Source organism: Caloenas nicobarica, chromosome Z (assembly GCF_036013445.1).
Source record: "Caloenas nicobarica isolate bCalNic1 chromosome Z, bCalNic1.hap1, whole genome shotgun sequence".
Taxonomy (NCBI): domain Eukaryota; kingdom Metazoa; phylum Chordata; class Aves; order Columbiformes; family Columbidae; genus Caloenas; species Caloenas nicobarica.
In genome coordinates, this window is record NC_088284.1 from 102,547,060 (window position 1) to 102,558,610 (window position 11,551).

The following is an 11,551-nucleotide window of genomic DNA, read 5'->3' on the forward strand; positions in this document are numbered from 1 at the left end:
AGTATACCTTTTAAGGATAGATGGTTTTTAATGTAAGATAAAGCACACTGAGAAAATCAAACTTGTTTTCAGGAAAAAAAAATTAACTTTGGATTTTTCACAATCGCATTTCATATTTCCACTTATTAGAATAACAATGTATTTTAGGGGATGCCTGCAAAGAGTATATCACAGGTCCTTTCTGCATGTGATAGTGTGTCTCTAAAACAAGAGAATTTTGACCAAACTAATAGACAGATGAAGCCAAACAAACAAATTGCTGCTATGCCAATTTCTGAAACAGATGGCTGTGCTCCAGTATTTGCTAGCAAATGTAATTCATTGTCAGCCTAACACAGAATCATGTATATCTTTCTGTATGTATAGCATATACGGAGAAATCTGGCTGAGGATCCTCCACCCACAGCTAAATTTATACACAAAGAACTGAAAATCAAAGTGCATAAACAAGTACAATTCTGCCGTACTTATTGGAAGTGGAGATTAGACCATTGTTTTTGAAGTTTCTGGTACAGATCTTCAAAGGACCTGCGATGCTAGGGCTATAGTCTTTTCCTCACCCTGTGGTAGAAATACCCTTGAAATTAACGCAAGTTGTACGTATGGCTTGAAGCACAAGAGTATACCAAGCAAACCACCCTACAAGCTTTTAATTTGCTAGACATATTTAAATGGCTGAGATTTTGTTAGCTTTAACCAAGCTCCCTGAAAAAACCAAAAAGACAATAAAAATGTAAACAGTTTTGCATCCAGGCTCCTGAGCAGCCCAAGCAGCTGAGACTGGGTCTAATTCAGCTTTCTGAGCCAGTCTGTCTTTGCTGTTCGTGTGTCTTCAGCTAAATTTAGCCTAATGTTAAGAATGACCTACACAGCAAGGAAATAAACCGTTTGAAAGAATATAGGACAAAGCTTGTGTTTAAGGGAAAGCTTCCCACAATGTTCTATTTGTGGCACACGATCATACATTTGTGTCACATCATCTTCTCCTTTCCTTGAGCACCGACTGAAAAAGAGGCTTTTTAACCCGCTCAAAACTCTTCTTCATACATCTTCATCGGCGAGGGTCCCAGACCTGCTGAAACACGGGGGACGCACCTCCAAAGAGGGGATCAGAACAAACCCCACCCTGCCTGCTGCACTTTTATTCTTTCACTTCCAAACCGTGAGGCACCGGGATGCGGAGCAGCCCCCCGAGGAGCGCTCCCTCCCCCGCGGGGCTCACCGACCCGCGGGGGTGCCCCCTCACCCACCCCGGCTGCCCCACGAGCTCCCCCAGCTGCCGCCCGTTTCGCAACGCGCCCGTTCGACATAAAACCCCCTTCCCCGCCAGGCTCTCTCCCCTTCCACCCGGGCGCTGCCGCCGCCAAGATGGCGCCGCCGCCTCACGCCGCTCCGTAGCGCCGCGCGCCCGCCCCCCGCCCGCCTGCGCGGGAGACCCCGTAGCCGCCACCGCCACGTGCTGCCGTCGCGCGCTGCCCGGCCGCGCGCGTCTCGTGCCTCCCCGCGCGGCGGAAGATGCGCGTCCAAGGCGCGGTGAGAAAACGTCCCCGCCCGTGTCCCCGGCCCGTCCCGCGAAGCGCTGCCGGGGGGGGGTGGCGCGGCTCACGGGAGCGAGGTCCCCGCTGCACCAGCAGCTTCGGAAAACAGGGGGGGAAACGCGATTGCGCGCCGTGGAGGGGGCGCGGGTGTCCTTGTCTCTGTGTCCCCCCCGCTCTGTACGTGTTGCCGGAGGGCGGAGGGGCGGCCGGGCGCGGCCCCCCCCCCCCCGCCGCCGGGCGGTGAACCCTCGCTCAGGGCGTCGAGTGGCGCCGGCCCCGGGGCCGGGCGCGGCGGCAGGTCGTGTATGCGCCGGGACCCGGGCGGTGTTGAGTGGTGCTGCCCGGCCGGGCTCGATAATTTTGCATGGTGTTTTTCCTAAACTCGCGGTTTTGGGAAGGAAAAGATATTCACGGGACCTTTTTACTGCTCCGAGCTCGGTAGCCTGCCCTGGCTGCTTTGCTTTTGCAAGGGCGTGCTGCGGGCAGGGGCGCAGGGGGTGCGGGCAGCAGCCCGGGGTGCAGGCAGGGGGTGCGGGCAGGGGCGCAGGGGGTGCAGGCAGGGGCGCAGAGGATGCAGGCAGCAGCCCGGGGTGCAGGCAGGGGATGCAGGCAGGGGCGCAGAGGATGCAGGCAGCAGCCCGGGGTGCAGGCAGGGGCGCAGGGGATGCAGGCAGCAGCCCGGGGTGCGGGCAGGGGCGCAGGGGATGCAGGCAGCAGCCCGGGGTGCAGGCAGGGGGTGCAGGCAGGGGCGCAGAGGATGCAGGCAGCAGCCCGGGGTGCAGGCAGGGGATGCAGGCAGGGGCGCAGAGGATGCAGGCAGCAGCCCGGGGTGCAGGCAGGGGCGCAGGGGATGCAGGCAGCAGCCCGGGGTGCGGGCAGGGGCGCAGGGGATGCAGGCAGCAGCCCGGGGTGCAGGCAGGGGCACAGGGGGTGCAGGCAGCAGCCCGGGGTGCAGGCAGGGGCGCAGGGGATGCAGGCAGCAGCCCGGGGTGCAGGCAGGGGCACAGGGGGTGCAGGCAGCAGCCCGGGGTGCAGGCAGGGGCGCAGGGGATGCAGGCAGCAGCCCGGGGCGCAGGCAGGGGCGCAGGGGATGCAGGCAGCAGCCCGGGGTGCAGGCAGGGGCGCAGGGGATGCAGGCAGCAGCCCGGGGCGCAGGCAGCAGCCCGGGGTGCAGGCAGGGGCGCAGGGGATGCAGGCAGCAGCCCGGGGCGCAGGCAGGGGCGCAGGGGATGCAGGCAGCAGCCTGGGGTGCAGGCAGCATCACGGGGGCAGCTGCACGGCGTGACGCTGCCTTTGCAGCTTAACGACCTTTAATGACTGAGTAGGTTTAGAGGCTTGATTGCATCGAATGTGTAAGAACCCGAAAGAAAAGGTTAAATTCACCGGTGTAATGAGTCTGCGCGAATGGTTTCTCTTTATTGCAGTGCGTATGTACGTGGTGGCGAATTTTAAGTGTTTCAGGCTCAATCTAGTTTACTGTGATTAGCACAATTAAGATGTTTTTAATTAAAATTTTTAGCCATGATAGTATAGTTCTATTTGCCTAATACTTGAGGTGGAAGTTAGCACGGTTTTGTGCCGGTAGCATTTTTTCCTGCAGTGGACTGAGAATATTAAGTATTCCAAGCTATTAAAAGGGTAACTCTGATATATTTGAAACTTTTGTTTGCTTGTTATTCCATGTAATATAAACATGATATTGCTTGAGTAAATGTTAGCAATGAACACGTGTTAGAACAACATATTACTCTAAATATTTTCTTTGAGAATAGGAGGTTTAGACTCATGCTGGCGCTGGAAACTTGGAAGGTGGGGCTGCCTACGGTGATAAATCATCTTTTAAATTTCACCAAAGTGGGAGTGGGATAATTCACATTGCGTTGCTCGTTCAGTTTGTTTATCGGTTCTTAAGCAGGTCTCCCACTGCCTTCCTCGGAAGGTCATTGTGCACAATGGCACCCTCAGCACCATTTAAGGCTTCTATTGTCTCTTTATACTGGTAGAAGGCCACAGAATACTATTTAACAGGTACACTGGAGGGTTAGTTTTGTGCCAACGCTTGGCCTTTTCCTGTAAAAAAGGCCAGGGAGAACAGTTGAGAGGTTTTTTAAAATAAAATTAAAGCAGTTCCCATTTATTTTTATTTAGAATCTCTGGAACAATATTGGAAACATTAAACAGGAGCCCTGTTCTAGTGGTTGAGAAGCAACATATTCGAAGTGAAAATGAAATTGATAGTCTAATTTTACTATCTGCACTGAGTGACATACAAAATAGTAAGGAAGCCTAAATGATGAAAAGTAAATTAGATTTTTAAATTAGGTAATGTTTGAAGATGTTAGAGTATTATTACATTTATTTAGTTGTTAATATTCTGAGATGTTTTAGGAAAAAGGAAAGATAAATCATACCAAAATAATTTAAATGACATTTTAAAAAAAATCAATTACAATGAAAGGCTTATTGCTATGCAGAGGAAGAAGCCTTTGCACAGAAATAAGCCTTTTCCTTTGCTCCACCTATTGAACAGAAAAATGTAGACTGGAGAAAAAGTGCATGTTTGGCTTTGGCAGTGGGGAAGCCTGGGGATGGTCTGAGGAAATGGAGACTCCTGCACCATTCCCTGCTGCTGGTGAGATGCACAGCACAGGCATGCATGTTATCTGGATTTTAAAGGGGTTTTGAAACACAGGTGACATGTTTAGCTATATACACGAAGGACTTTTAATCTATTTTTTATCTATTTTTTTAAATCTTTTTTTCCTAGAAGTTTAGAATGACTTTAAGATGTGTGCTATGGCAGTGGTTAAGGCTGCTTTATAGATTGAGGAAATCCTGGATTTGTGGAGGAAAAAAGGTGACATCTTCTAGTCGTCCTGTTCTGAAAGCTACAGGCAGGATGGCAATCCAGCGGTGGCCCCGCAGTCTTGAACTTCAAAAACGTGCATGGCAAAAACATTGCTTTGGGCAGCAATTTCTTCCTGGGTAGTTGAAGTGTTATGTTGGGCTAATATGTAGTGATATACCACAACAGAGCATCTTTTTAAAGGCCTGTCAGTTTCCATTAAATAAAGAGCGTTTTTTAAAAAAAGTAGGTTTGATTCCACGTAGCTCGAATTTCTATTAAATGTAAGAGCTTTTTTTTTAAAAAAAAAAAAATAGAACTTTGGTTCTCCATACCTGCAGAAATAACTTTCCAAAAGATGGTTTTTGTTAAGATTTTGGTAAGGAGAAGCAGTTGGTGTGTATCTCAATAGGGCATTTGTTTTCATGCCAACACTGTTTTGGGGAGAGGTGGAAATTGTTAATGGCAGATCATTTTGCTGTTTGCATTCTGGGATTGTGGGTAGCAATTCATTTTTTACCTAGTTTTTATTTTGCCTAGGTATACCTGGGGGTTATTACAGCTGAGAGTCAGCAACTTCTTATTAATTCTGTAGAAAGAGATGTGTAGCAAATAAGTTATTAAATAACTTCAGGTTGTGTCAGCATTTTTCGTTGCTTGTTTCTATCAGCATTAACTAACTGTTACTGTTCAAATCAGCACGGTAATGGTTTTGAAGAATGGCAAAAGTAATGAGAATGGATGTGTTTTCATGGAAGGGTAGTATATAAGAGGAAAAAAAGTAAAGCCTTAATATTGTCCGTTAGATTCCTATTATCTGCAACTGCTTTTTGGCCTTAAGGGAAGTTCACACCTAACAGAGAAATCTGTGTGAAATAGCAGCATATTTTTATACTGGTCTAGATGCCTGGATAAAAGAAAAAAAAGTGGAGTATAGAATTACTGATGTAGCAGTGTATCAGGATCAATTTGTACTAACTTTGGATTTGTTCAGGATGAGTAGAGGGAGTGTGTAATTATAATTCTGGCCCTATAAAAATAATACTGTCCTAGGCAGAATGGAGTGTCTCAAAACTAATGACAGAATATGCCTGTCATACGGAGTTAAATCTCTGTGGTATTTTCTTCAGTTTTGCTCAGTTTTGGAAGAATTTGGGTGGGAGAATCCCACATCCAAACAATAAATGAGTGCAGGCAAGCTGTAGGATTAAAGAGCAAGTTGAAAAATCACAACTAAACTCAGTAACAGTGACAAAATAATTGTGGTCACTTCCTATTAGCCAGTTTACCTCACAGTACCAATTCAGGCTTTTCTAATCAAGTATATAGGCTGATGGTTTTTGTAATTAGCTGTCCTTGATTTTTCTTACATATCTTAATTAAAAGGTTGGTTGTAGTTGTTAATTATAATGTACTTGTTTAGCCTTTTGTTTAGTCTTTGTTCTGTTTGTGAATGCTGCACTCGAACAGCATTGCTCTTACTCAAACATCTTGCATGGTAGTTTTCCTTGGGGGTTACGAAATGATAATCAGCCTTATGCTTGCTCTGTTTCCAGGTGCCAGTAAGAGAGAGTCTTTGGAAACGATAGCTCAACAAACAGACATTTTGTGCTCTAGCCTGACCTAGTCCAGTTTGCCAAAGATTGAATTTTAAAGCATTAAATTGCTGATCACCAGCCTGACCTGCTGGTGAGATTTTCATGTTTCCCCTCCGATTGAACTACAGAGTTCTGGTTTCAGTGGGTTTTTTGGTGTGGAAAGAGGGTTACAGTGGGGAATCTAAATGTGTGTTATGCTTCTTGCAGCCTTTTATATTTTGTCAGTTTGTTTTTTCTCCCCAGCTGTTTGCAGCCAAGTATAGCATAGAAGCACAGAAAACTCTTAACCTCTCACAAAAAGAAATAACGTCAAATACTACAGTATATTACTGGATTCAAAAAGCAATTGAGTTGTGAACCAGGCTTGGTGAACCATTTTATTCACAATGTCTTTTCATTACTTATTCAGATAATTGATGCAGTGTTTGAAGTCCTGAAGTGCACAGAAGCATCTGCAATTTCATTGACATAGTAAACTATTTTTTTAAAAAGTAACGTACTTCTTTATCTTCACAATAGAGAAAATATGCAGCCTTTGTTTCCAAAATGATTTGACGTTAATGCATGTGAGATTGGGTTTGGGATTTCCATAAGTTAAGGATTTTTCCCACCTTTCAACAGTTGGGTTTTAGTACTGAAAAACAAATGTAGTTTATATGTGGCTTTTGTACAACTTGAAGTAAAAATAAGAGTTCTGGTCCCTCCTCTGATTATAAAAAGTAATAATAATAAAAAATGGTATTATTTGTAAAATTGCACGTATTTCTCCAGTTAATACATTGAACAGATGCCTCCTACTGCTGTCCACTTCAGTATGTTTACTGGTGCTTCATACAGCCTGGGTCATATTCTTGTTTTCGTGTTTCTAAGTGCTCCTGTAGCCTCTTCCTTCTGAATGCAGTCAGCTGCTCCCTGATTTGGTTGACATGCTCTTAGTGTCTCCCTCGGGTTCTCTCCATTCACCCGTCTTTCACAACAGTCTCTGCAAGCTTTGTTAATCAGCTCATCCATTTACATTAGAAGGTTTTTTCCAGTGTAAGAAAAATGGTTTGCACCCCTCGCTGCTTGCTGTCGGTCCTTAGTTTGGAGCAAATCTGGCCCTGCTTCCTAGTTTATTATCAAATTTATCACTTGCTGTACTTCCTAGATAAAGCTACACTTTTCTGTGGGGTTTTTTTGCATGTGTGTCCATCTATGTTATCTGGCCTCTTGCCTGCTTTTATATAAAAAAAAAGCTTACTTTTTCTTCTTGATTGAGTTCTTCCACTTGGCTCCTTTCATTTTCTTCACCGACTAGTATTTTTGTCACTTCTGGGATTTCATGCACTATTTCCAACACAGTTGACTTTATTTGAACTAGTCCTCCATGCTTCCACGCAATCTATAGCTGAAGAGTCTTTGCATCCTGTTGTTTGAGTTTGCCTGCTCTTGTTTTGTTGTTACTCTTGTTCAGTCAGGAACACCGGTTTGCTATAAGATAAGCATCTATGTGCTGATGCTTGCTTATGGGTAGTACATAAACAGTGGATTTCCTAACCTTCCCAAGAAGCGTGTTTGCTGTATATCCTTTTGTATACTTTTTCTTACAAATGCATAATTTCAGATTTCTTGTAGTTAAGTGGTTTTACACCCCAATTCATGCATTTTGGCATCCTCGCCAGTTTCTTTACTTGCAGTAACCTGTATGAAGTTACCTTTGGCTAAGCTGTTGCTCATTGCTTATGCAGAACCCCAGGTTCTCTAAGGTACATAAAAATGGTTATTGTTTAATAGAGCTCCTCTCCTGCTTGTCTGTTGGTCATGTGTTCCCTGTTTAATAGCTTTCTAACCCACTGGCAAGTCTTGAATGGGCGGCAGAAGGTGGGAATTTCAAAGATGCTCAACTACGAAAAGCTTTGCAGAATCAAATTTCCAGGAAAGGCCTGAATTTGAGCTCATCTCTTTGGATAGAAAATTGCACAGCAGCAAAACTGAATGCTGAAACCTTAGAGAAGTGTTGTTTCCATGGGACGAGGTTCCCGCTAGCAGCCTTGATATGTGGGAGATTATTTCTCTCATACCCTGAGAAGAGATAAAGCACTTTGTATATACTTATTGACATCCTAGGTAGCATCTCATAATCCAGATAATTTACTTTTTGGTTTAAGTCGAGGTACTTGTTGTCTGGTGTTTGCAATACTAGCCTTTCTGTTAATGTACTCATTGCTGAATTTAAATGCTTTCGGGAAAGCATCAGCTTTAATTATGCCTTAAAGAGTCATTTGGATCCCTCTCGTGCGTCTCCTCTCGCTCAGTGCTGCTTGCTGTGGTTTGTACCTGGCTCCCTGCGGCTCTTTTCGGGCTCTCACATACACCAAGAGCTCACGGCAGCACCAGGACTGCTCTCTGCATCTGTACTTACATGTGGCAGCAGCCAGATGCAGTTGATAAATACAATAGATGGAAGTGGTCAAGGTGTCAAAGATGGAGAGATGGGTAGAGAGAAAAAGATAAAATGGCGTTCGCTGAAGCTAGGACATCAAGCAGATTGGTTTGGATAGTGTGTGTTGCTTTTTTTCCGTTCTTGGGAGTGAGCATGGTATTTGTTGACCAGAAAAAGCAGATTCTGGTGCCTTGAAAAAGAGAATAAACCCGAACTTGCAGAAAGGTGTCTTGGATGTGACTGCATGTTTCACTCGGTGCTGGGATGTATCCTCACTGTCTTGCAGTCTTTCTGGCCTCCATAAATCTGCTCTGTAGGTTGTTCCTGCAGTAGTCAGCTGAGGGGTCTCCTGAGTCCTGAGTAGGACCGATTTTTATGTAGGAAGAACCTGCAGGAATGCCCACCAGGCAGTGTAGAGTAGCTTGTCTTAGCACATGTGTGACACAGGAAGGAGCAAGAAGATCAAAAGCAACAAATACTGTATATTTGCAATGCAATACCATGTCATGCTGGGCATTTTCCAGTCCATCAAGTAACTTACACTGGCTGTGAATAATGTCAGGAGGTTTTATTCTTTCACATGATTTGTGAAGCTTCTCTTCTCCTTCCCAGTAAGTCGGAGTCCTTTGACATCTTAATGCTAACAGGGCAGCCAAATCTCCCACTTCACCGGTGGGACCTTAGGAGGAAGAGAAAAGTTGCCATTCCACATTTTCCAAAGCTAGTAATGTGACTGGAGGGGCGAGAAACTTGCTTTCCAGCCCAGATATCTTCCTCTGGCAGCAGAAAAGAAAGAAACTGATGCCAGACTTTCCTTGTCCTCTGCTGGTTTGTGGAGGAAGATGTTAAGGTCAGCCCCAGGCTCCGTGTGCTGTGACAGCGTAGGTTGTTCCCTTCACACAGATGGTCTAGCTAATGAGAGTACATTGCTGAACAGAGTTCTGAATCAGGGTTATTAACACCCAGAACTAACTACCCTTTATGGAGCCACATGGTTAAAAGAAATCCTCTGTAATAGTAGGTTGCTGCGTGTCGTACAGACATTTTTTGGATCTGTGTGCCTGTCAGTGCATCTAATGAGTCTTAGAACCATAGGATGTCCTGAGTTGGAAGGGACCCACAAGGCCCATCGAGTCAAACTCCTGCATTATCCTACAGATGTTTCTGAAGATGTCAAAAATCCCAAGCCCATACTCAAGAGGTGCATAGTCTGAGATGACAGCTGGAGGTATGCAGGCTGTTGTCCTCATTCAGTCCACTTTCTCAAGGATAAAGTAGTCTCCTTACGCAGTGAAAGGCTGGGTTGTTTTTCCCCCGGTGTGCCCTGGCACATGGACCAGGGGTGGTGGAGGCTGCAGATGGGACAGACGAGGGTGCTCAGAGCCAGGAGCACACCTGGCAGTGCCAGGGCCCCAGGTGTTCCTCCTTGCTCCTCTCCCCCAGTCTGATACTGCTCTCTGCAGATCATTCTCCTGAAAACCTGCTTGAAGTTTTACCAGCTTATGTTGCTTATGTAGCATTGAACAGTGCATTTGGGATCCTTTCGTGGTATGGGACTGTCGTGGGCCGATGTGCTGCTTTGCCTCCCTTGTGTTAACCCAGCTCTGATGCTCAGCCGTCAGGCTTTAACAAAATGGTTAGGCTGAGCTTGTGGACAGGATAGGAAGTGCTGATGGGCTAATCGGGTATGCCAGAGCATCTGGTCTGTCCATTTTAATCTGAACTTTACACGTAGTCTCTTGTGTGGAAATGGCGAAGCTGCTTCTGTTTTCTTAAACAGCTGAATAAAGTAAAGCCTTCTTTAAGCCTGATTGCAGTGGTTTTAACATGATTTCTCTCAGGGTCCTGTGGAAGCATTTAGAGCAAGATATTACTGTGTACATTTAACATTTTTTCCCAACGTTCATTTTAGGATCTGATCTTATTTTGGTTTGTGTAGATGATGTGACTGTCTGAGATGTGGGTTTTTTCCTTTCATTCATTACTTAAAAGCTTATGAAATATGCAATATGTCTAGTTTTGACAGATTTTTTTTAATAAATTGCTGTTATGATCTTATGATACAGAAGGAAAGGTTGTCCCTGCTTTCCAGCAAGTGATGAGATTCAGAGAGTCCATTACTTGAGGGAATTTTGCAGCTGTCGGCAACATGTGCAGAGCTGTGGTCTTCACCATGGAAGTCGTCATAGTCTGTGGTGTCCATGGCACAGGCCATGCAGGTGGAGGCTCTTGATGATGAAGGCTGGAGTCCTGAACTTCTTAAGGCCTGACTGATGCCAGTGGGAAGAGCAAAAGAAAAGGTTTGGTGTGCGTAATGTAATCTGGATTGATGAGGAACATTCTGTGCTAGTAGGAGTTTCCTAAGCATCAGCGTCTTGGTGCCCTAGCATGTGGCAGCTGAGAAGTGACAGAGGCAGGAGCAGATAAAGCCATGTCATTATCCACCAGCCTGGGATAGTCTCTTAACCGGCTGAAGAGAGTGGCTTCCCAGACAGATGATGGCTCCTAAATAATTGGCCTAATTCTCGGTGTTGGCCATCTTCCAGTTACCAGTGAGCTTAGTGGGAGTAATTGGTTAATAGTTTTGTTGTGTCTTAAATTTGAATAGTGCTGTTAACCTAAAAGGTCGTGAGCTGAAATTTCTGCTACAAAGCCACATCATTCTGTGATGTGCACCTATACTAGCTGATATTTTGACGGAAAGCAAAAGATCAGACAATAGAAACTGAAGGAAATAATCTGGGGAAAGAGGCAATACAAACATGCCATAGGGATTTTGCCAGTTGTTGCCAGCAGTTGAAATTTTCTTTAAATGTTCCACAGCATCACTGGTTTTCTTTTACCCAGAAGCAGGACCTCTGCCACAGCAGAATAAAATTTAATCTTGTATTTGGCACGGTTTTTAAAAGTAAATATATTCTTTGCTTGCTAGGTGTATGTTGGTCATCTATGCTCTCTGAAAACATTTTTTAAAGCTAATTTTTTTACTTCATACATGTTCATGTAGGCACTGGAGCTATGGAAAAAATGTTTAAAATAGGCCCATTTCATTTATTAGGTGAGTTTAAAGTTCCTTCATTGTTCAGTGTCAGAAGAACAATTAAGTTTTATCTGAGCAGAGCAGGGTGTCCCTAGATGCAGGTTACAA